General features: G+C 42.7%; 1 protein-coding gene across 1 annotated transcript in view; it reads left to right on the plus strand.

Annotated features, from left to right (window-relative positions):
* The window catches only part of CHRM3 (cholinergic receptor muscarinic 3), a 208,544-nt gene that overhangs the window by 173,829 nt on the left and 7,898 nt on the right, over window positions 1–26,817 (plus strand). The window lies entirely within an intron of this gene.

Genomic DNA, 26,817 nt, shown 5'->3' on the forward strand with positions numbered 1-26,817 from the left:
AAGCCCTTGACTAAACCACATCCCTAAGCATTACATCTACACAATTCTTCATTATCTCCAGGGGTGGGGACTCCTCCACTTCCTGGGCAATCCATTCCTGTATTGATAACCCTTTCAGTAAAGAAGTGTTTCCTAATACCTAATCTGAACTTCCCTTGGCACAATTTTGAGACAGTTTCCTCACATGCTTTCACTTGTTGCTTCATTGAACAGACCAACCCCCACCTGTCTATGACCTCCTTTCACATAGTTGTAGAGAAGGAAAAGAACCGCAACACAAAACAGCCATTACGATTAGCAGCAGGGTCTTTTAAGATTTGGCCTTTTCCTTCTGTTTGTGATTAGTTTTCTCTTGTAATTGATTCCTGCAGGGATTTTGAATCTTAAACTTTCATGTTGAAGGATATTTCCAATTAGTCTGGCAGTTTGTTTATACTCCAGGATAAAAGAGACATGTCATAGTCATTTTCAGTCGAATAAATCCATTTCTACTTTGTGAAGAAAATGTGTCAAAGATGTCTGGGATCAAAGTTTCTAACCAAACTGACAGCAAGCATTGTCACAAAAGAAAAAAATTGTCTTTCTGCAAGGAAGAAAATCTTATTAAGTATTTGGTCATAAATATAAAGCCCTAAGTATGGAGCCTATGAAGTAAAAAATGTATTTGCCGACCTGTTGGAAGAAATACAACCTGAAAACTAGGAATAAATGTTTTTATTAATGGCATCTCTTATTTTACTGAGAAGAACCACAATTAAAGATTAACAATTAAAGATATTAAAGATTAACAATTAAAGATAGGCTGTAATGTCATACTTCTAACACTAGGCAGGTAAGAGTGAAGGGCTAGCAACACTTAAAAAATGCTTAGAATTTTGTCTGTGGGTGTGCTAATACAGGAAATCTCTTGTTCACAGAGGTTTCTTAGGGATTAAAATACTTTCCTTAAAATGAGTCATTACAGCAATATCTATTAACAGCATGTATAATTTTTAGATAGAAAACACAATAGAGGCTTTACCTTGACACTCAACACATTTCCTTCTTAGTTTCTAAATTTATCTCTGTAGTATTTAGAAACAAGTATACTATGAGCAATTAGGGGTAATCCCTTTAAGTAGATTGTTTTTTATTGGAATCAGTATGAACTCAGAAAAACTTTTTACTGACTGGCTGCAAGTAGTAATAATTGTATTCAGCTGTCATTTACAACAGAATATAATAGTTCATAAAGTTCTCACTAATGCAGTAGTTTTATTAATGCAAGTGCTTTTTAGCAATTGTCTTCAGTATTGTTTTGGTTTGGTTTTAAAGATAAACTGCATGAAATAGGACTGATACACCTGGAGTTTCAGTATTACCTTTTATTCATTATTCTTTACTTGGCAGGAACATTTCTTTCTTGATTAAATTTGCAAAGGTTATTGAAATAACATTCTCCAAACAAAAACTTAACAACTAGTAACTAAAATTAGTCTGTCGTATAAATCTTTGTCTTGACAGACTAACAGAACTATAGCACAGGTAAAAACACTTGGTCTTACTGGATAGTTCCACCATTTTATTTTCAGACATGAAATCACATCTCAGGTGTGGGTCCTATCCATGTAATCTGAATGTCCCATATTCACAAAAGACATTACAGGTGATCTTCATTGTCCAGAATTACAGCTTTTACGTGTGCATTCCACTGTGGAATGAGTGCTATCATTTGACTGAGATGATGTAATGGCAGACCTTTCAACCCTTTCTGAGCTAGCATCTTCACCTCTTCTCTCAGGGTTATGAAGTGGTGGCAGGTTTTCTGTGGCACAGAGTCAACTTGGATGCCTGTGGCCAGTGGTGTTCCTCAGGGATCAGTACTGGGTCCACTTTTGTTCAATATCTTTATCAACGACCTGGGTAAGGGAATTAAGAGCACCTTCAGCAAGTTCGCTGATGATGCAAAACTGGGGAGGGGGGGGTTGGCTGACACCCTGAGGGGCCATCCAATGAGACCTGGAGAGCTGGGTGCAGGTAAACCTCATGAAGTTTAATAAGGATGAGTGCAGGCTCCTGCATCTGGGGAAGAATAACAGGCACCAGTACAGGTTAGGGGTTGTCCTGATGGAAAGCAGCTCCACAGAGAAAGACCCTGGAGTCCTAGTGGACAGAAAGTTCTCCATGGAACTACAGTGTGCCCTTGTGGCCAAGAGAACCAGTGATATCCTCAGGAGCATCAAGAAAAGTGTGTCCAGCAGGTCTAGGGAGGTTCTTCTACCTCTCTACTCTACTGGACACTTGGAATAATGTGTCCAGTTTTGGCCTCCCCAATTCAAGACAGAAATCTGCTGCATAGAATGTAACGAAGAGCCACAAGGATGATTAGGGGACTTGAGCATCTCCCCTATGAAGAGAGACTGAGATCCCTGGGGCTGTTTAGTCTTGAGAAGACTGAGAGGGGATCTCATGAATGTGCATTTAGTATCTGAGGGGCGGGTGTCAAGTGGAGGGGGGCAATCACTTTTTGGTTGTGTGCACTAATAAGACAAGAAACACCAGGTTCTAATTTGAACATAGAAGATTTCACCTCAATAGGAGGAGAAACTTCTTTACAGTGAGGGTGACAGAGCACTGGAGCAGGCTGCCCAGGGAGGTTGTGGAGTCTCCTTCTCTGGAGAATTTCAAAACCCACCTGGATGCATGCCTGTGTGGACTACCCAAAGTGATCCTGATTTGGCAGGGCAGTTGAACTCAGTGATCTCTTGAGGTCTCTTCCAACCTCTAATGTACTGTGATACTGGTACTGTAATAACTTCCCACTTCCAACAGGAGTTTTGCACAGCTATTTTGTTGTTCAGCCCCAAGTGGGAGAAACGGACAGGCTCAGAATTAAAAAATTGAGGGAGTGTGGATTTAAGATATTGTTACATACAGATCTTCCATCAGTAGACACAGGCTGAAACAATTGTGCCTAAATGTCCCTACTCCTGGTACAGAAATACTTTCATTATTATCACTGTTGAGCTCTTATTTCAGCAGAGCTGCATGTTTCATCCTGGTCATCCTGTGGTACAGACTGCATCTGTAGCTTTCAAAGCAACAGGAATTTTTATGTTACATGGAGTCCATGACCAGTAAGTCATCACTGGTGGGAATGATCACTCAAATTACTGTTCTGAGTACTTTTTGAATTATTCCAACCATAATTGAATAAAAAAAAAAAAAAAAAAAGAAAGAAAAAGGAAGTATTTTTCATTGGAACTGGGAACTACAAGACCCTACAGGAACAAAAGGATAAAAAAAAAAAAAAAAAAAGTGTGATTTCTTAAACCTTTTTTATTGTAGATAAGTGAACTTCAGTAGATGGTACACTTTAAAACCTGAAGTGTCTATGTCGTGAAGTGAGCTTTTTCCTGATGCACATAATTTTTGATCTGGAAAGGTAAATGTGTTCTTAGAGTCTATAACAGCAGAGAACAAGCCTTTCATTTCTCTAGTACCAGATTCCTCCACTGTAAAACATCAGGGTGTCAAATAAACTCTTCTTTCAGATTAAGTTTAAAAACTGTACTTTTTCACAAACTTTTAGAAACTTGTTGGACCCTCTAGCCTATCTCCTTGCTAATAGGAGTTTCCTCTTTACAGTGCTTTACTGTTCACTTTGCCACTTTGGTCAGACTTATCCTAAAGTTGATGTCAGGAAACATTCCCTCCTGATCATATAAAATTGTATATCCTTCTTACAACACTATATGTAATTCTCCCTTTTTGTTCTCTCTCTCCCCCCTACCCCAGCCCCCCCCCCCCCCCCCCCCCCCCATCAGCCTGTGGATTATCATTGAGACACTTGTGCTTCATTACTGGGAATAATTTCCTTGATGATATAGATGCAACCTGCAACAATAACGTCTCACTTATTCTGGTACCCTTCAAGATGCTAAGTGTTTCTCTTGTGCTTCTCATTTTGCATAAACAATATGTTTCCTCACTCTCTTCCCTTCACTCAAGGACTCCTAATTCTCAAACTTTTCTACTTTCTTTAATCTTTAGTTAGTTTGCAAGTGTCTTGTACAGATCAAGTTGGATGGAACAAAACTACCTCTTACCATGTGGTACAATCAACAATGTACCTTGCAGCCCTCAGTCTTCTCAATATGAAGTATCACATAAATGCACATAGAGCTATGAGTCATGGATATGTCTAAGGTAAACATCTTTTATTCAAATGGTGAAATTTGAGTTCAGAACCTCTAAAGGCTTTCTCCTTTCTCCTTTTGTTCCTTTTGAAGTGGTGCGAGGCATATAGCTCCCAAGTAAGCTTACAGCGGTAAGGGATGTCACGTGCTGTAGAATCAGTTATGAAACCCAAACATCTATTCCTGCTTGTGAACTTTTCAGTTCACCTCACCTGTTAAACAGCTACTAAAATAAGATAAATTCAGAATTAAAAGAAAGTCGTAAAACCAATTTATATTCATAACCTAAAAAAATCAGGGTTAATATTATGAACTAACCAGTTAATCTGGTTACTTAATCTTTCAAATTAATACGACCATGAAGTATATCAATATTGTAAAAGTAACTTTCTTAAATGGGTGATGTTTGTGATTCTTTGCTACTTTATTCCACTAATTTTCTTTTTATATATGCTCTGGTTATGCATCTGTCAGATTTTCAAGTAATGGTCCATTAATGAAATCTAAATCAATTGCATAAGCAATTTTTTTTACATAGTCAGTTACACACATACTTGCATAGTAACTTTCACTACCCAGCACCAGTGAGTTTTCCAAAAATAGCTCCTGGAAAGCAATTTGGTATTGTGCAGGGACAACCCATTGCTCCTGCACAAATATGTTAAAGAAGGTCATCCAATGCAACATCCCTGGCAACGATTCAGTATCCGTTTTCTCTCCATTATTTTAGCTTTTGCCCACAATTCACTTGTCTGCTCTTGAGGATTCTGATTCACCAGCAAATGGGACAAAAGAATCTTAATGTTTCCAGTGAATTGCTTGGCTATGTAATTCCATTCCAAGTATCTTGTCAAAACCAAATTTGATACATTTATTACAAGTGTCTGTGGCTTATATCTAAAATATGCAAAAGTGCCTGTTTGGATTTAAGAGTTTTCTAATTCAAATAACTAATATCTGAGTAGTATCCTGGCAGGTTAGGAACTTCAGTGCTAATAATAAATTTGGGCTTTTTTAAAATATGTACTTTTGAAGAAGTAGAAATATTTGCGTGAGGGCTTTCTGCAGGACTAATCTCTTGGCAAAAATCAGTATAAATTTTTCAGGTGGATTTTACTAATGAGGCAGTGGGTTAATTTTATCTTCACCTGGACTCAGTGTGTCCTGGAAGTTTCTTGCCTCTGAATATTGCAACAGCTGCAGCCTAGCCAGAAATTAAAAAGGAACTTGCAGAAATAGTGCATGGCATAACTCCCTCATATAGATGCAAATTGCTCTATGTCTTTGCAGTCTAATTTTAAAGGTGGACCAAAATTAAATATGGGAATGTCAGAGTTCCTGCAGGAATGGAGAGGTCACATTTCACTTGCCTTTAGTTTCTGGTTGCTTAACTTGCAAGCAAAGGTGATTCATATGAGATAGTGTGACAAAAATACAAAGTATATGCTGCTGAAACATCTTTTAAAATTTTGTAGACTGTCAGTAAGCATTTTTACTCCCAAACAGCCGTTGGACCTACCTATACATTGCAGTCTTGAGAATTTTGTCTGTACAAGGGAACAGTTACCAGGAGAAGCCCAGCCAAACTAGCTGTATATGGCTGGTTCTTTTTTGTGCCAGGGAATCCGATGTGCAAACCTGCATGGTTGGAAAAGATCTGAGAAGCTTCAGAGATTCTGCTGAAGATCCATAGGTATCACAAATGGAGATACAGAGCCAGAAGAAAGTGAAAGGAGAAACTGTCAGCAATATATTGAAGAGTGTTCAAGTGAAGGGGGCAAGCCACTCTCAGCACTTCTATTGTTGCTTGATTTCCAGCAAACATCTTTACTGTTTGGCACTCTCTAAAGGTATCCGGAATCTTCTAGCTTTTGTATGTAGGATTTCCACTACAACCTATAAAATCCTTATCAGATAAGTTGAGTATCTATGAAAGAGGAGAATGGCAAATCTACAGCACCCTAATTTATTCAAGCAGAGGGTATTTTGAGAACTGTAGGTTCTGGTTGATGCAGTAAAATCAGACAACTCAGGCAATTGCAAGCCTGAGTGTGAAGGAGGAATTTGGGGATATAAATTGCTTCTTCCTCAGACTTGCTGAAGTTGTATTCAAGGTTAGAGTACTTGCATGGGTACTCAAGGCAGAAAGGACAGAAAGTGCAAAAAGCTGGTGCCTTCCTATTTGTGCCGGGAGATGCAGTTCCAGATGCTGCTCTCTCTGAGTTAGGTGTATTAAATACTCACACTGAGAGAGGTGCCAGTCACTTGAAAAGTAACAAGTTTTGAGCAAACCTAGTTATTTCTCAATAACTGATGCACTTCTGCTTGGGTACTCTCTGGAACAATTTCTCAGGAACCAAATATGGAATCTCAGTGCAGCCTGCCTCCTCAGGAGAGACAGCAACCTGAACTACGGGAAAGCACTTGCATCACAAAGAATTTATTCCTTTCATTTAAAGATAAAGAAAACTAATAAATGTCATAGTAGAATTTTACTGATATATTTATATTGTGTTGCTTACAGAATATCTGTAGTTGGATGACTGCATGCAGTAGATCTTTGGAGCTGTTGACTTCTCTTCCAAGTTATTTCCCATTTCACTTGTGTCTTGTAAAAAATGTCTGTGAAAAACAAAACAAAGCAAAACAAACTGGTGTTTATAAATATGCCAGCCATAAAAAATATGATAACCTTTCTGATCTAGTTTCATGAACATTCCATAATCACTAAGAAGACTTGTCTATTTATGAGTGAATATGAATAGACATCTCATATCCATATGTTCACTCCTAACTGATTTGCCTAGCCTTGATTAACCTGTCCCTGATAATATATTACTGTTAGCAGGAGTCAAAGATATGGTGTGAGAGAAAAAAGGCAATCTTGCCAAGAGTTTCTGTAAATGCAAATATATATTACGGTGGTTTTGGTAGAATTAACTCCCATAATCAGTATTTTAAGATATCCTCTCTTTGTTCCTCTTATGACGTACTTTTAACTTTCCCAAACCGATTTGTTTAAGCAAATTGGAATGTGTCTATATGTTCATAGAACAGAATAGAATAGAATAGAATAAACCAGGTTGGAAGAGACCTTCAAGATCATCACGTCCAGCCTATCGACCAATCCAACCCACCTAATCAACTAAACCATGGCACCAAGCACCCTATCAAGTCTCCTCCTGAACACCTCCAACGATGGTGACACCACCACCTCCTCGAGCAGCCCATTCCAATGGGCAATCACTCTCTCTGTATAGAACTTCTTCCTAACATCCAGCCTAAACCTCCCCTGGCGCAGCCTGAGACTGTGTCCTCTTGTTCTGGTGCTGGCTGCCTGGGAGAAGAGACCAACCTCTTCCTGTCTGCAACCTCCCTTCAGGTAGTTGTAGAGAGTAATAAGGTCACCCCTGAGCCTCCTCTTCTCCAGGCTAAGCAACCCCAGCTCAATCAGCCTCTCCTCATAGGGCTTGTGTTCCAAACCCCTCACCAACTTTGTTGCCCTTCTCTGGACATGTTCCAGCAAGTTTCACAGTTTCCCTATGTTCCATGAGGCGGTGGTTGGAACTCTCCTTAGCAGCTTGGATCCCCACAAGTCCATGGGACCAGATGGGATTCATCCTAGGGTGCTGAGAGAGCTGGCAGATGAGCTGGCCAAGCCACTCCCCATAATTTTCCAGCAGTCCTGCCTCACTGGCGAGGTCCCAGAGGACTGGAAACTGGCCAACGTGGTGCCCATCCATAAGAAGGGCCGGTTGGATGAGCCAGGGAATTACAGGCCTGTCAGCCTGACCTCAGTGCCAGGCAAGATCATGGAACAGGTCATCCTGAGTGCAATAACACAACACTTACAGGATGGCCAAGGGATCAGGCCTAGCCAGCATGGATTTAGGAAGGGCAGGTCCTGCCTGACCAACCTGATCTCCTTCTATGATCAGGTGACCCGCCTGGTGGATGTGGGGAGGCCTGTTGATGTAGTCTACCTGGACCTCAGCAAGGCCTTTGACACCGTCCCACATAGCAAACTGCTGGCCAAGCTGTCAGCCCATGGCTTGGACGGGAGCACACTGCGATGGGTTAGGAACTGGCTGGATGGCCGAGCCCAGAGAGTGGTGGTGAATGGTGCCACATCCAGCTGGCAGCCAGTCACTAGTGGTGTGCCCCAAGGATCAGTGCTGGGCCCTGTGCTCTTTAACATCTTTATTGATGATCTGGATGAGGGCATTGAGTCCATCATCAGTAAATTTGCTGACGACACCAAGCTGGGGGCAAGAGTTGATCTGCTGGAGGGTAGAGAGGCTCTGCAGAGGGACCTCGACAGGCTGGACAGATGGGCAGAATCCAACGGCATGAGATTTAACACATCCAAGTGCCGGGTTCTGCACATTGGCCACAACAACCCCATGCAGTGCTACAGGCTGGGGTCAGAGTGGCTGGAGAGCAGCCAGGCAGAGAGGGACCTGGGGGTGCTGGTCGATGGTAGGCTGAACATGAGCCTGCAGTGTGCTCAGGCGGCCAAGAGGGCCAATGGCATCCTGGCCTGCATCAAGAACTGTGTGGCCAGCAGGAGCAGGGAGGTCATTCTGCCCCTGTACACTGCACTGGTTAGGCCACACCTCGAGTACTGTGTCCAGTTCTGGGCCCCTCAGTTTAGGAAGGATGTTGACTTGCTGGAACGAGTCCAGAGAAGAGCAACAAAGTTGGTGAGGGGTTTGGAACACAAGCCCTATGAGGAGAGGCTGAGGGAGCTGGGGCTGCTTAGCCTGGAGAAGAGGAGACTCAGGGGTGACCTTATCACTCTCTACAACTACCTGAAGGGAGGTTGTAGACAGGCTGATGATGGTCTCTTCTCCCAGGCACCCAGTACCAGAACAAGAGGACACAGTCTCAGGCTGCACCAGGGGAGGTTCAGGTTGGATGTTAGGAAGAAGGTCTATACAGAAAGAGTGATTGCGCTATGGAATGTGTTGCCCGGGGAGGTGGTGGAGTCACTGTCATTGAAGGTGTTCAGAAGGAGACTTGATGGGGTGCTTGGTGCCATGTGTTAGCTGTTTGGGTGGGTTGGATTGGTTGATGGGTTGGACGCGATGATCTTGAAGGTCTCTTCCAACCTGGTTTGGTTTATTCTAATAAAGGTTTATTCTAACATTCTTCCTAAACTGAGGGCCCCAGAACTGGACACAGTACTCAAGGTGTGGCCTAACCAGTGCAGCATACAGGAGGAGAATGACCTCCCTGCTCCTGCTGGGCACACCGTTCCGACCACCACATCACCCACCAGCCCTTCCCTGTTGGTGAAGAGGAGGTCAAGCATAGCCTTACCCCTGGTAGGCTCATGCAACACCTGGGATAAGAAGCTGTCCTCCATGCACTCTAAGAACCTCCTAGACTGCCTCCTCTCTGCTGTGTTGAGATCCCAGCAGATATCAGGCAGGTTGAAGTCACCCATGAGAACAAGGTCAGCCGATCCTGAGACAGCCTTAAGCTGTTTATAGAATGCTTCATCAACATAAATGCATAAATGCACTATATGTTGATCCCTGGCAAGGATCAAACTAATGATCTCTTTTTTATATATATATCTATCTACTGCCAAACTGAAAAAGTGAAAGATAAAGTTTTGTGGAGGAATAGGTTTTGCTGAGGAATGATGCCTTCTTGTGTTGCTTAGGAGCAAGCTGGTTTATATTTAACCAAGATTTTTGAGCTTTTGGGCTATTTTAGAGTTATGGACTGATAGTTTACTGATTGTTTTGCAAAGTCTATTCACTAAAGCAGTGGGTGCAATGAGGGGCATTATTACTAAGTCTGCAGTCTCTGGAGATCATCTGGCACTTTTTGGAATTGTTATATGTATGATCATACTTAAAAATAAATTGCTACCTGTTCACATTTTCAAACATGCTGAATTTGAAGTTAGTTAAACTTAGAAACTAAACCTAGCACCAAAGAATTGGGGGGGGGGGGGGGGGGGGGGTGCGGAAGGGGAGAGAGAAGATACTATGTAGGTACATAACCAAGCACAGTCAGTTGTAACTGCCTATATGCTCTTAGAAACTTCCAATGACCTTTGAACTGGGCCCAAATCCTATCTAAGTGTAGAGACTGCCTGAATCTAGGTTTTTTTCATCATTTTTTTCCAGATTACAGAAGCAGGACAGGGTGCTGCTAGCACAAGTATGGTTGTGGGTTTTCCGGTTATGTCCCCTCTTGCCTGCAAAAGGCTCATGTTACTTCAGCTCTGGCATCTCCAGTCATGCTTACATTCCACAACATGCTGGCATTATACCTTCATCCTTTAGGTAAAGATATGCCTGTTCTACTTCAGGTACCTATTTCTGCTACACAGGAGCCATAGAGGGACAGCTTTGTGCTGCTTCCCACCGATGGAGAGAGCCAGACACCAGCACAGGGGTGCCTTGTAGCAGTGGAGTAACAGAAATGTGGCAGTCTGAGGAACAAGTTCCCGCCTGGATATAAAGCAGAGCTCTAACAGCATGACCTGGCGAGCTGGCAAGATTGCCAAGCATGAGTGGGAAGGGAATTCAAGGACCTGGGCAGCTACCCTTTGTAGAAAATGTGTTGTTAAAAAACCAAACTGCCACAGTATTTGCAGTGTTAACTTACTTTGAAAGGTTAGCCATGTAATGCTTTGCTTCATTGCAAAAGGTGATCGATTACTTCTATGATTGTGCTTGTTATAAATCTACCAAATTTTATAATAAGGTTTGCAATCCATATGGATCTATTTTATCTATTCCAATGGCCAATCACTCTTTCTGTGAAGAATTTCTTCCTAACATCCAGCCTAAACCTGCCCTGGCACAGCTTGAGATTGTGTCCTCTTGTTCAGGTGCTGGTTGCCTGGAAGAAGAGACCAGCCCCCACTGGGCTGCAGCCTCCCTTCAGGTAGGTGTAGGGAGCAATAAGGTCTCCCCTGAGCCTCCTTTTCTCCAGGCTAAGCAACCCCAGCTCCCTCAGCTTCTCCTCATAGGGCTTGTGCTCCAAATCCCTCATCAGCTTTGTTGCCCTTCTCTGGACACGTTCAAGCAACTCAACATCTTTCTTAAACTAAGGGACCCAGAACTGGACACAGTACTCAAGGTGTGGCCTAACCATGGCTGAGGACAGGGGCAGAATGACTTCCTTGCTCCTGCAGGCCACACTGTTCCTGATGGAACTGGGCAGCATCCTGCATATCATCTTTGGAGTGTTGCAGCTTTAATTATTTTGGTGATGGTTCTTGTGATTCTTTAGATGGAGTCCTGTTGGAACCTTCAGTATAGGCATGTATGCCATTTGGAGGAACAAAACAGACCCACTGTCTCCTTGTAATTCAGTCTGTTCTCCTAAGCCTCCTTGGAGTCTCAAGCTGCACCACGGGAGGTTTAGGCTGGATGTTAGGAAGAAATTCTTCATAGACAGAGTGATTGCCCTTTGGAATGGGCTGCCCAGGGAGGTGGTGGAGTCACCATCACTAGACGTATTTAGGAGGAGACTTGTTAGGGTGCTTGGTGCCGTGGTTCAGTTGATTAGATGGTGTTGGATGATGGATTGGACACAATGATCTTGAAGGTCTCTTCCAGCCTGGTCTGGTCTGGTCTATTCTATTCTATTCTATTCCAAATAATAAACCCCCTCAAATTCTAAAATTGAACTGTTGACTTTTCATGCCAAGAAAAAAACAAAACAACAAAAGGGACAGTTCCTCTGAATAAAAATATGGTTATTCACATGCGCAGTTTTATCCATGGTCTTCCCTGAGTTACTACAATGATTCTACCAAACATCAAACATAACCACAGATATAAAAATATGTGAGAAACTAAGAAGTTGTCAAAAATGGTTAGGAGACAACTGGTGAGCAATACACGACAATTTATTTTTTAACGATACTTGAAATGTCTTTAGAGTGGCAAGTCCAGGCAAGAAACCAAAGTCAAGCTCTAGTTTGGGGCAGGGGGCTGTTATTTATTTTTATATTTATATGCGGCACCGCTGTGTAGCAGACCTCCATGCAAACTAATCAAATTATGAGTTAGACAGACTGAGCGAGCTCCTGTTGACTCATGGAGAGTGTATGAATGGCAGTGAGGGTCCGAGAACCTTCAGCTCACAGCCAGTGCAGAGGGCATTTGTAGGGCCAAGCTGCAGAACTAAAAATTTTCACATGGTTTCCTGCACTTAGACTGTCATCTATCTAATCCCCAACTGCTACACATAGTTCAGAATTAAGCAATCTGTATTTATCCAGTGGTGAATTGCTGTGTGACTGCTTGTCCCCATTCTCTTAAAAAAAAAAACAAAGGAAAAAAGGTATATGCTACCAGTTCTTTTACGGAAAAAAATGTTTGTTATGCATATCCCACGTTGACCCAGATCTTGTATCACACAGGTCAAATATCACCCAAGCATACACAGAATAACAAGCTTGCAGATCATTATTTTCCTACAGGGTATTTAAAATGTGGAAAATAGTGAAAACACTTTTGGTGCATTATCTATTTTGTGCAGTTTTGATGCATTTTATTCATGATTTTTTTTAGAATCCATTCTGTAAACTGCAGTTCTAAACTTCTATATAAGCAAGCATAATTTGAAACTATTGTTTCCCTTTGAGTGCATTTTAAATTAAGATATAAATACTGTCCTTTATTATAGGCCAGATTTAATATAATTTTTACAGAAAAGAAATGTGGAAAATAATCCTTTGCTGTTTCACACTTTATGAACTAATTTGCATCTATGAGTTTTTAGAATAAATCACAAATAACAGTAGGTCTTTATTCCTGTTTTGCTTAGATAGAAGTGAGCTGAAAGCAAAATGAGAGGTTAACGCACATTTTCAGAAAAGTCATAATAACACAGGAACCTCCCAAGTTTGTGTATATTTAGAAGAGATTAGGGCACAGATCTTTGTTATTTAAAAGCCTACATCCAATCTATTAAGAGGGTGGTAGTGCATAGCAGCCTATAAGTGAAGAACTTGACTTGCCTAATAGAAGCCTAATGAGGGCCGAAGAGTCAGTCTAAGAAGCCTTTCAACACACAGGACTGTTTACACTCAGAGCCAGTGGTACTCACCCATGCAAAATCCCTTGCAGATCAGATTTCAGGATTTATTGCACAAAGAGAAGAATCTTGAGAAGTCCCATGAAACAGTTGCTAAGTTCCAATTTATTGTTCCTTTTGATCGCAACATTTCACAATGATGAATGATACTAATTTCCCCAACCTGTTTGCTTGCACTCTCCATGTCCATGCTACTGAACATAAGCAAAAGAAGCAGAATATTGGGGTCCTGTTGAGTGACTATTCAAATCAGAGCTCAAGAGCAGTGAAAGTATCACTATTCCACTTGGATTGCTCAAATCACATTTCATCTAGACATGTAAACTAAGATTTGATATTTACCTGGCTTTAAGGAAAAGGTCAAATTACATAGCTGCTAGCTATTTCCTGTTACCTTTAAGGAGTTTGCTTTTGAAGGAATTAATATGTCTTACATAATAATTCAGTTGGGCCTTGAACATCACAGTTCCCTGACTTTATTCCTATTTATAACAATGAGGGATTAAAGTGACTTGAAGAATTACAGTGACTGACTCCTATCAGGAACAGTGTAGTCTATTGACTTCTCTGATCATGCAGCATTGCATCTGTGTGTACACACACACACGCAGGGGACTGTGAGCTTAAATATGTACAGGGAAAGTGTTTGAATGGGTCTTTATATTGGGAAATGTTGAATTATGAATTGCTTTTTATAAGTTCAAGGGCATCAAAATGGCCGGTCAAGTTATTTGGAAATGTCTTTACATGTTAGAAAGAATAAGTTAACTTCCTAATTCCTAAAGAAAGAAGAAGCTGGTTGCCATCCGCTTCTAATATGCACCTACTAGACCATTAAGTGGTCTGAGTTGGCTTGTATTTCAATTCTGTCAGTTAAAGTGGATATTTCAGTGACATTTACTTAATGGAAAAATCTGCCTTGAAGAAAATCTTCTAATAGAGAAATTATTTTTGTAGATTCTCTAGGTTTGCAAAAAGATATTCTTCTAAAATATTGATGTAGAGCTTTTTTAAAAACAGTTATAAGTGAAGATGATAATAGGGTTATAAATCAGAGTGAGAAAATGGCCAGTATTTGATGCAGCTAGGAAAAATGAATGATAGTGAAGTGGAAGTGTCATAAAGGGAAAACCGCATAGATCTGTTCAATTACTGTGAGAAGGAAACATCCCAGAATCCTACCCTGTTCATTTGCATATCAGTTATCCCTGAATGTTTTGTCAGTAGTGCTGATTTTATTCTTCACCTTTGTCTTTAGATCATGGCTGGTGCTCTCTGCCTCTGACTAGAGGAGGGCACTGTAAGTGCAGTCACCTGAGGTTTGGTTATGCAGATTCATGACTTCTGAGTTTGATCTCTTGTTCTGCTGGTTGCCTTAATGTCTGACTAGAATTTTCAGTGAATACTTGAGAAAACCTAGCAAATATCACTGACAGTCTCAAGAGAAGTGGGACTTGTGTTGCGAGGGCTGGTACTGGGAAGTTGCTTTGTGAAATTGTGATTTACTGCACAACATCCTGGTGAAGCAGTGCACCTGGACAAATTTCAGGCAACTGAAAGCACAGCAAAGTTAGTGTGAGAAATTTGGAATCCAGTTAGCACACCTGAGACCCAGCCACAATGGCTACACATGCTTGGGGTTTTGGTGGCTCACACAGACAGCAAAATGCCAAGTATACATCTCCATGGGGTAATGGAAATTTGGAAATGTGTTACTAGCTCTTAAGATTTTATTCACTATATAAGGCACAAAATCCCTTAATCTCTGATCATGAGCTCCCTGTAAACTACATCCCCACCATTCCCTGAATCTCTACTGTATTAGAGACCATGTCATGGCTGGAGCTTTTAATGTCTTCTATTTTCCTTCTCTGATAAAAGAATCTCTCTTTGTTCCTTCTTATATTAGGGGTTAGGTGTGCTTCCCATTTCCATCTGACCTTCTCACCTGCATGTGTTTTCATCTCTACAGTCTGTCTTCCTGCAGTAATATTAAAGCTTGGTTTAGTCATCTATTTTTTTTTTATTATTTTTTTTTCTACATGACAAAATGAGGAATGAGAAGCTTTGAAAATGTGGTACATTACTCAAATGGAAAAAAACAAAGTTGAAATGGCAAATAAGTGTGTTGAAATACACTCAGTGTGAGATCTTGCAGCATTGGCATTAAGGACAATATTTCCAGTTATGTCAGCATCTATTATTTCCCAACTCACTCATTTTTACAAGTAGAACACACATTTTTGTTTCTACTTCTCAGAAAATCTTTTCCTCTTTTTTTTTTCATGAAAGGAAAAACAAGTGCTGATGAGTAGAGGGCTATAGTGAAAAAATCAATTCATCTAGCTCTGACAATTTGAAAGTTATTTCTAATAGCAAATAGCTCTGTGGTTTTTCATGCTTTTTTTGAATAAGGTCATGGGAGTGAAACAGTAGAAACTCTTATTTCTGCTGACACTTTGCATCGCAGAAATTGTTTCCTTTAGTACACTAATGAATCTGTCTCTTTTTTGCCCTTGTCTGACACAATTTACCTCTACCTTGGCAGGAAAAGTCACTTCCTCATGTGAGCAAATGAGTGATAAAGGACAGATGAAAGGGCAGAAATGTGCAAGTGCCATCAAAACCCTCATTTTTGAGTTTGAATATGGTGCAGCTGCAGACATGGAGTTGAGAGCAGTTGAGAGCACATCCAGCATGGTCACAGTTTATTTGTATTCATTAACAAACCAGACTTTGGAGGATGCTGACTGTATGAATGCATTTTCAGCTAGAAACAGCAATAAAGATTATCAAGAGGGATTGATTTGGAAAAGTAAGGCTTTTCAAAACAGGCTTCAGTGAGATGTAAGCAGTACTCTCCATTTCAAAAGCTAAGGTAAATACTAATACAAGGGTGACAGTGATTCTGAGCTGTTTCTTGTGGATTCATTTTCCCTTTTGAAATCTTACTAGTTCTCTGACAACAATTGATATTATTAAGAGTCAATAATTAAGTTCCTTCAAAATCTTGGAATTCCTGTATAAATCACTTTACTAACATTAGAAGTGCAGATAATCTGAATCTCTGAAATTGGGCCATGTTTGCTGATTAAGGGTAGAGACACTGGATACTACATGCCTATTCAAAGTTCATGGGTACTACTCAGTAATGGATAGGTACCCCAAGGCTTTAATTTTCATTAAATATTTAGTTAGAAAATGTATTTTTGGCACACAATAGTGAGAATGGCAGGAAAATACAGAACTATTTTTATGATAAACTCACAATGCAGGAAAAGAAAATCCTACTGTGTGCTTTATAATGATAGAGCAATTCAATTAAATTCTTCATACTCAGTGGTGTAAACACAAAATAAATAATAAAAGCACCCTTAGATGCCATTTTAGCACCTTAGTTTTTCCCCAGCAGTATTTCAAAGTTGATATGATGAATTTTGTCACTACTGCAGGCATCCATACACATGACAGCTTGTTCTGACCTAATGCAGGCCAAATACACCTTTAAAACACAAATAAATTAATAAATAATTTATGTTCTAAGGATGCTAAGTAACATACATTATTGTTTTAAAACAACTGTATTGAGGGACCAGAGCAGTGTTTTTTATTCTTTCTGTGCTTGGAATTGCTAATATTAGTTTGATAACAATTCCTTTTTTCTTTTTTTGTCTCCCTGGCTGTTCAATCCTAAGCAGAGAGGTCCATCTGGTCTAAATATTTGGTCTCTGAAAGGTGTTAGCAGCAGGTGATTATGGATCAGGGACAATCCCAAGCACAAACATAGACTGTGCAGAGAATGGCTTGAGTGCAGCCTTGAGGAGGAGCACTTGAGGGTGTCTGTTGATAAAAAACTCAACATGAGCTGGCAATACCTACTTGCAGCCCAGAAGGTCAACCACATCTTGGTCTGCATCAAAAGAAGCACCACCAGCAGGTTCAGGGATGTGATTCTCTCCCTCTGTTCTACTCTCATGAGGCCTCACCTGGAGTACTGTGTCCAATTCTGGAGCCACCAAAACAAGAACATCAAAGTATTGGAGTGGGTTCAGAGGAGGGCCACAATGATTATCAGATTGCAGAGGCACCTCCTCTATGAGGACAGGCTGAGATAGTTGGCTGTTCAGCCTGGAGAAGAGAAGGGTTCACAAAGACTTTAGTACCTGATGGGGGGGCCTACAAGAAAGCTGGGGAGGGACTTTTTCTAGAGCTTGTAGTGATAGAAGGACAGGTAATGGCTTTGAGCTTGAGGAGGGTAGATTTACACTGAATATTAGGAAGAAATTCTTCACCATGAGGGTGGTGAGATGCTGGAACAGGTTACCCATGGAATTTGTGGATGCTACCTTCCTGGAAGTGTTCAAGGCCATGTTGGATGGGGCCCTGAACAGCCTGGTCTAGTGGTAAGTGTTCCTGCCCATGGCAGCGTGGTTGGAATGAAATGATCTTTAAGATCCCTTCCAACCCAAACCATTCTATGATTCTATGGTTATGGATCCACCTAAGAGTACGACAGGGATACCAGCTGCCTTATCTTAAAAAAAAAAAAAGCCCAAATACAAAGATTGCTTCCAGCTGTAACACCATCACACTACCATGGCCTTCTGGTCAGACTATATTACAGTGACATGAGTCCTGTGTTCCTATTCATATCTGTTATTTACTGTTATAAATTCAAATTAACCTTGAGCCAACAATACATCCTCTGAATGCACTTGTCCTAATATGTCTTCTTTGAACACTCATACTATTGAGACAATGTAGACAGAATGATAAGGGCTACATGATGTCTTAGATGACCGTTGATGTGACATTTCTCATTGTGTGTAGAGTTATTAAGGATTTATGGCATGGAAGTTTTTCTCTATAAGCAACTTTGAGCTCTGGTGCACTACTAAAGGAAGCCAAGCAGGGAACAGTGGTTGTAGTTTCTTTTTTATATGTCTAAAAACAGTAAATTGAAGTGCACAGAAGAACTCAAGATTCAGGATCCTTATAGCTACATGGAGTAAAAAAAACCAAAAAAACACCAACAACAACAACAAAACCAACACTTTGCTGGAAACACTGTGCTTCACTACAGCAGCTCAGGCACATTCCTCCACAGTTTAGCCTGGCTATTGCTAGCAATAATTATGTGATGCAATAGTCTTTGACCTCCTGAAGACAAAGGTGTTTGAAACGTTGACATAATAGTCACACGTTCGCTTTCATAATAACATGGTTATATGCCTTGCACGTTACTTCTGAACTGACCCATAAAAACAATTAGTTATTTCTAAAATATGTAAAACACTTAAAGAAAAAAAGTAAACTAGCCAGTTAGAATATTAAGACCAGCCTTTTACCATATTACAGCACAGAGCCACTTGAGAAGCCAGCTCCAGTTTCCTACCTCCTGCACTCTCCACTTGTAAGTCATGTCATAAATCCATACAGTGCATTTTCCTTGTGTCCATGGATGACTTATGATACAGTATCACAGTATCACAGTATCGCTAAGGTTGGAAGAGACCTCGAGGATCATCGAGTCCAACCTGTTACCACAGACCTCATGACTAGACCATGGCACCAAGTGCCACGTCCAATCTCCTCTTGAACACCTCCAGGGATGGTGACTCCACCACCTCCCAGGGCAGCCCATTCCAATGACGAATGACTCTCTCGATGAAGAACTTTCTCCTCACCTCGAGCCTAAACTTCCCTCGGCACAGCTTGAGACTGTGTCCCCTTGTTCTGGCACTGGTTTCCCCCTTCCTGGCTACAACCTCCCTTCAGGTAGTTGTAGAGGTCTCCTCTGAGCCTCCTCTTCTCCAGGCTAAACAATCCCAGCTTCCTCAGCCTCTCCTCATAGGGCTTGTGTTCAAGGCCTCTCACCAGCCTTGTTGCCCTTCTCTGGACACGTTCAAGTGTTTCGATGTCCTTCTTAAACTGAGGGGCCCAGAACTGGACACAGTACTCAAGGTGTGGCCTAACCAATCAGAGTACGGGGCACAATGACTTCCCTGCTCCTGCTGGCCACACTATTCCTAATGCAGGCTAGGATGCCGCTGACCTTCTTGGCCACCTGGGCACACTGCTGGCTCATGTTTAGGTGGCTGTCAATCAGCACCCCCAGGTCCCTCTCCGTTTGGCAGCTCTCCAGCCACTCCGACCCCAGCCTGTAGCTCTGCATGGGGTTGCCATGACCAAAGTGCAGCACCCAGCACTTAGACTTGTTAAATGCCATCCCACTGGACTCTGCCCATCTGTCCAGTCAGTCAAGGTCCCTCTGCAGAGCCCTTCGACCCTCTAACCGACTAACATCTGCTCCTAACTTGGTGTCATCTGCAAACTTTCTGATCACTGACTCTACCCCCTCATCCAGATCATCAGTGAAGATGTTAAAGAGGATGGGGCCCAGCACTGATCCCTGGGGGACGCCACTGGTGACTGGCCACCAGCTGGATGTGGCACCATTCACCACCACTCTCTGGGCTCAGCCCTCCAGCCAGTTCCTAACCCAGCACAGAGTGTTGCAGTCCAAGCCACGGGCTGACAGCTTAGCCAGCAGTTTGCTGTGGGGGACGGTGTCAAAGGCCTTGCTGAAGTCCAGGTAGACCACATCCACAGGCCTCCCCACATCCACCAGATGGGTCACCTGATCATAGAAGGAGATCAGGTTGGAGAAGCAGGACCTGCCCTCCTCCTCCTAAATCCATGTTGGCTGGACCTGATCCCTTGGTCATCCTTCAGGTGCTCAGCTATTGCCGCCAGGATAATCTGCTCCATCACTTTCCCTGGCACTGAGGTCAGGCTGACTGGCCTGGAGTTTCCAGGTTCTTCCATCCGACCCTTCTCGTGGATGGGGACCACATTGGCCAGTTTCCAGTCATCTGGGACCTCACCAGTGAGCCAAGACTGGAGGAAAATGATGGAGAGCGGCTTGGCCAGCTCATCTGCCAGCTCTCTCAGCACCCTAGGGTGGATCCCATCTGGTCCCATGGACTTGTGAGTGTCCAAGTGGCTCAGCTGGTCCTGAACTAATTCCTCATGGATTTCCAGGGCATTACACTGCTCCCCAACCCCATCGCCCAGCTCAGGAGGCCACTCATCCTGAACTCCTCCTGCCTTGCTGTTAAAAATTGAGGCAAAGAAGGTGTTCAGGACCTCAGCCTTTTCCTCATCTGCAGTCACAGTGTTCCCCTCCAGGTCCAATAAGGAGTGCAGGTTCTTCTTGCCCTTCCTTTTAGTGTTAATGTATTTGTAAAAATGCTTTTTATTATCTTTGACAGAGGTGGCCAGCTTAAGTTCCAGCTGGGCCTTTTCCTCTCTAATTTTTCTCCTACATAATCTAACAGCTTCCTTAAACCTACCTCGAGAAGCCTTCCCCTCCTTCCAAAGGTGATACAGCCTCTTTTTTCCCCTTAAATCCTCCAGGAGCTGCTTGCTCATCCAGGCCGGTCGCCTTCCCCGCCGGCTCATCTTTTGGCACGTGGGAACTGCCAGTTCCTGTGCCTTCAAGAGCTCCTGTTTGAAGTAGGCCCAACTATCCTGGACCCCTTGGTTCTTGAGGGCTGATACCCAGGGAATTTTACAAATAAGTTTCTTAAACAGGCTGAAGTTTGCCCTCCGGAAGTCCAAGGTGAAGGTTCTGTTGGTGCTCCTCCCTATCTCCCTGCATATTGAAAACTTCACTATCTCGTGGTCACTGCACCCTAGGCAGCCTCCCACCATCACATCTCCCACCAGTCCTTCTCTATTGGAGAACAGCAGGTCAAGCAGAGCCTGGCCTCTGGTAGGCTCACTTAATAGCTGCATCAGGAAGCAGTCCTCCATGAACTCCAGGAATCTTCTGGACTGCCTCCTCTCTGCTGAATTAAGTTCCCAGCAGATATCTGACAGGTTGAAGTCACCCACAAGGACAAGATCTAATGATCTTGAGACAGCCTCCAGTTGCTTGTAGAATAATTTCATCAGCCTCCTCATCCTGGTTGGGTGGTCTGTAACAGACTCCAACCAGGATGTCAGATTTGTTAGGCTGCCCTCGGATTTTAACCCACAGGCTCTCAATCCCTTCTTTCTCCACCTCAAGTTCTGTGGCAGAGAGTGACTCCCTAACATACAGAGCCACCCCTCCTCCTCTTCTCCCTTGCCTGTCTCTCCTAAAGGGCCTGTAACCCCCCAGTGCAGCAATCCAATCGTGCGTGTTATCCCACCATATTTCTGAGATGGCAACTACATCATAGTCACCCTGGTGGACCAGGACTTCCAGCTCCTCTTGCTTATTGCCCATGCTGCGTGCATTGGTGTACATGCACTTCAGCTGGGCTCCCGACTTCTCAGTTGCCCCTAATTTGTGCCCTACTCTTTCCTCTGCAGAGGGACTGATTTCCTCACCCACCCCATTCAGACCTAGTTTAAAGCCCTCCTAATGAGCCCTGCCAACTCCAGTGCCAGCACTCTCTTACCCCTTCTAGATAGATGCACCCCATCAGGACCCAGCAGGTTGGGTGCAGTAAAAGTTGCCCCATGATCAAAGAAACCAAAATTCCACTGCTGGCACCATCCCCTGAGCCAATTGTTGATGGTGTGGGTTCTCCCATTCCTCTCAGTGTACACCCCTGCCACTGAGGGGACTGAGCAGAACACCACTTGAGCTCCTGCCCCATCAATCAATTGTCCGAGGGCCTTGAATTCTTTTTTAATGGCCCTGGTGCCCTTCTTGTCAATTTTGTCACTCCCAGCTTGTATTACCAGCAGAGGGTAATAGTCAGAGAGCTGGATTAACTTTGGGAGTCTCCTTGCGATGTCCCTAACTCACACCCCAGGTAGGGAGCAGACCTCCCTGTGGGATGGGTTGGGATGACATATGGGTCCCACAGTACCCCCCAGGAGAGAGTCCCCAACAACTATAACCCTTCTCCTTTTCTTTGTGGAGCTGGTCGTTACAGTTGGTGGGGACCACTTGGCCTCAGGCTCCACTCCAGATGGCTGCACCTCAGCCTTCTCATCCCCACTGCCCTTGGCCGGCAGGGCCTCATACTTATTATGCAAGGGCAGCGGAGGAGGAGGAGAGGGCTGGGATGGATTTCTCTTGCCACCCCTGGCAGGGACCTGTATCCATCCCTCCCCGTTTCCAGGGACCCTTCCCTCAGTAGGGGAGATCTGCAGAGCCTTCTCCCGCAAATCTAACTCCCTTTTGCTTTCCCTTATTGACCTGAGCCTAGACACCTCCTCTTTCAGGTTGGCCACTTCATCCTTCAGCTCTGCCACCAGACTGAGGAGAAAGTTCACCTGGTCACACCTGACACAGGTGTTCTCTCCTTCCCTCTCTATTCCAAGTGCCAGGCTGAAGCACTCTCTGCAGCTGGGAGCCTGGACTCCGGCATGCTGATGAAGCAGCTCTGTCTGGGTAGATGCTGTTTTTCTACCCTTTGTCCTAGTGACGACCATGGTTCAAAGTTTGGTTGGTTTGGTTTTGTGTTTTGGGGTTTTTTTTTGGGTTTTTTTTTTTTTTTACATAACCAGCAGAAAGGCACCCGAACCAAAATGGTGCCGCACGCACATCCCGGGTGGGATTTAAACCTCCTGCGGCTGACGTCAAGCTCCCGTTCCCACACAGGCTTGCGAGAGCACAATTCTGCTGGACCCCCCCTACCAGGTGTCCTCCCAACCCGCAAAACCCCAAAAGGAAGGCGAAAAGCTGAGCACCGGGTCTGATCGGCTCCCGAACCAAAATGGCCACTATACACTCACTCCATTTCCAGTGCCTCACCACCCTCATAGTGAAAGAATTTCCTCCGAATGTCTAATAAAACTAACTTCTTCCACTTTGAAGCCATTGCCCCTCATCCTGTCACTACATGCTGTTTCAAACTGAAAGTCCCTTTCCAGCTATCCTGTAGTCCCTGTCAAATAATGAAGGCTGCCATAAGGTCTTCCCAGATCCTTTTCTTTAGGCTGAAGAATCCCAGCTCTCTCAGCCTCTCTTCATAGGAGAGGTGCTCCAGCCCTCTAATCATCTTCATGGCCCTGCTCTGGACCCACTCTAGCAGTTCCACACCTTGCTTTTGTTGGGCACTCCAATACTGGACACAGTACTCCAAGTGGGGTCTCCCAGGAGTGAATTAGAGGGGGAAAATCATCTCCCTTGACCTGCTGACCATACTTCTTTTGATGTAGCCTAGGATTCAACTAGTTTTCTGGGCTGCAAGTACACATTACTGGCTCATGTTGAGCTTCTCATCCACCAGCATCCTTAAGTCATTCTCCTCAGAATTGCTCTCTATTCATTCTCTGCCCAGCCGATGTTTGTGTTTGGGATTGTCTCGACCCAGGTGCAAGATCTTGTGCTTAGCACTGTTGAATTTCATGAGGTTGGCATTGGCCCACCTCTCAAGCCTGTCAAGGTCATTCTGGATGTCTTTCCTTCCCTCCAGCACATTGACCACACTACAGAGTTTGGTGTTGTCAGCATTTACCTCATCTGAAGTTTGCCCACAGATTGCTGCAGATACTTACCTAATTAATACTTCTTAGTCCTAAGAGCTTTTACCCACATGTATCACTACAGGCCAAGGAAGGTTAAAAAAAAAAAAGGGACAGACAAATAGGGAATACTTTTCTGATCCTAAAACATAATTAGTCAGATAGACAGCAACATGGAAATACAGCTCACTGGCTAAACAGAGCATAAAAGAGGGGCAGCTGGAAGACAAAGGCAGATGAATGGAAGGAAATATTTATTCCTTAATGAAGGATTAATATTTCTTTTGGAGGGCAAAGGAACTTGGTGAAACCACATGCAGCATCGCTCATCCCTGTTCTTAGTTCAAGCACTAACATTCCTCTGACCTTGTGGGGCAAGAGATACTTTTTTAGGTGAGGATTTTCTTTGGTCTAGCTTTCCACATACTTTCTGTAACATATTCTGCTTTCCATTTGAGCCACCCTGTCAAATCTGGGAGAAATATTTTCCATCTAATTTAGCTAGGACTAGGATTTTAAATCTTTTGTTGATAATCCTAGACTGTAGTAGGTTTGCAGAATTCAGGCGTTAGAAGCTTGAAAGAGCAAATGCAAATAATCAGGGGTCCACATTACATTCTTATGTTTTAAGCAAAGTCCTGTTACTTAGAGAGCAAGCTTTCTAGGTAATGTAATTATTTCTCAATATCTTTTTATTTGCAATGTCAGAATTCATGAATCCTTAGAAAGAGCAATGAGGAGAGAGTGCAGAATACCATGTGTTAGCTAGTGAGTCAACAACTTGTCATGTAGTAAATGAATATAGAGGTGCTGAATTAAAAGTTTTTTTTTTTTTTTTTTTTGTTGACAGAATGATTTTAACATCTTAGAAGCATGCAGACCAAAACCTGCAAAGATACAGTTCGAGATCATTCATTTTGCAAAAATAGACTTTAAAAAGTTAGGGAAGGCCGGTAAATTACTACATTCAGCTTGGCAGTATCCTTTCAAGGTAAAGCAATATTATTTTCATTATCTGTGCAAGTCAGTCCTCCTGTAGTATGTGGAAGCACTGTGACAATTAGGAGTACACCTTAATTCCCCATTTAACTTGCTTAACTGTGAGTAATTTCATTTCTCCTCAGCCTTGTGCCTCCTTTACTGCATACCTCCTACAACCATAAGGCAAAAGGCTTTTAAAGAAACCCATGCTGTGTTGTGTAACTGCAGTTAATTGCTGTGGCAGGTCCATTCTGTACACTGAATAAAATCACTGCTTCGTGAATTTGTGAATTATACTGATTTTTTTAAGACTATATTTAAAAAACTTAAAACTCTTCAAATTTATTTCAAGAAAAAGCAGGTATCCAAACAAATATTTACAACATGAGCTCAACATGAGCTCTCAATGTGCTCTTGCAGCCCGCAAAGCCAATCAGATCCTGGGCTGCATCAGGAGAAGTGTGGCTAGCAGGTCGAGGGAGGTGATCCTCCCCCTCTACTCAGCCCTGGTGAGACCCCACCTGGAGTACTGTGTCCAGTTCTGGAGCCCCTATTACAAGAGGGATGTGGAGGTGCTGGAACGTGTCCAGAGAAGGGCCACAAGGATGATCAGAGGGCTGGAGCACCTCTCCTATGAGGGCAGACTGAAGGAGTTGGGGCTGTTCAGTCTGCAGAAGAGAAGGCTCCGAGGTGACCTAATTGTGGCCTTCCAGTATCTGAAGGGGGCCTACAGGAAGGCTGGGGAAGGACTTCTCAGGATCTCAGGTAGTGATAGGACTAGGGGGAATGGAATGAAGCTGGAGGTGGGGAGATTCAGGCTGGATGTGAGGAGGAGGTTCTTCACCATGAGAGTGGTGAAACCCTGGAATGTGTTGTCCAGGGAGGTGGTCGAGGCCCCGTCCCTGGGGGTGTTTAAGAGCAGGCTGGATGAGGCTCTGTCCAGCCTGATCTAGTGTGGGGTGTCCCTGCCCATGGCAGGGGGGTTGGAACTAGATGATCCTTGTGGTCCCTTCCAACCCTGAATGAAACTATGAAACTATGAAACATAGAGAAATGCTAGTAGGAAAAGGTCCCTCTCATGAAAATTACCAACAGGCATTTCTGAAGAATAAATCAAAATAAATTTTTCATTGGCACCTCCTCCCTCTCTGTCAGGACCATTTTCATTCAGCATGTCTTCATATATCTTTCTGTGTAACATAAAAAAGAAAAAAAAAAAAAATCCAACTCTTCAACTTTGCAAAAAAAACCCAACAAACCAAAACTAAAAAAAATTTAATTGGAGCACTATTTAATTACTTGTCTGTGTGTGAGTAAAGAACAATTACTTGCATGCATTAAATACTGCAGTGCTTACTACCACTGATTTCCCAGAGACTTTACAAATTGCTGGCAGCATGCCTACAAGGGGTCAGACTCTGGATTGGGCCATTTTGATTAAGTTACAGAATTCCACCAGGACATTAAGATGTCTATTCCACGAAAAAGTAAGAGGTTAGGCTGCAACACAAACCAGTTTTCAGTAATTTAGCTGTTACTTTGATTCAGACCAGCATTTGGATGGCATGCATTTCTTTCAGCTGCTGTCCCTATCAAGGAATAAATTTGGTTATTTATAATTTCCATGTATGAGACATAGGCTTTATGAGAAACTAGTTAAGAATGTGTCACAAAGTCTAGCTTTTGCTTCTGAATAACTATTGTGCCACCTAGTGGTTATTAAACTGCAATTTGAAGCAGATGGAAAGATTGACTTCAAATTAACCGTTGAATAATGAAACAGCATTTATGGAAATATTTTCAATGACATGCTGACACAAAGTATTTTTCCTTTGTGTCTTCACCTTGCTGCCATGAATCTATTACTAATAAATCCCTAGCTCATTTCAAATTACCAGTATGAAAGGATAGCCCCAAACCTCAGATGCTAGGAATTTCCATTTTGTAATACAATTAAATAAATAAACACACTTAAAATAATATTATCTGACCACCTATGCCAATTTTCACTTGGAATCAAACTAAAAATGCTTTACAACATTGTTGTGATTGCCTGATTTAAAACATTAATTAATGGGGGGGCGGGGCAATAAGTTTAAAAACATACGGTGCTGAG

The sequence above is a fragment of the Melanerpes formicivorus genome, unplaced genomic scaffold (genome assembly GCF_026170545.1).
Source record: "Melanerpes formicivorus ecotype bairdi unplaced genomic scaffold, bMelFor1.0.p_v2 SCAF_2, whole genome shotgun sequence".
Lineage (NCBI taxonomy): Eukaryota > Metazoa > Chordata > Aves > Piciformes > Picidae > Melanerpes > Melanerpes formicivorus.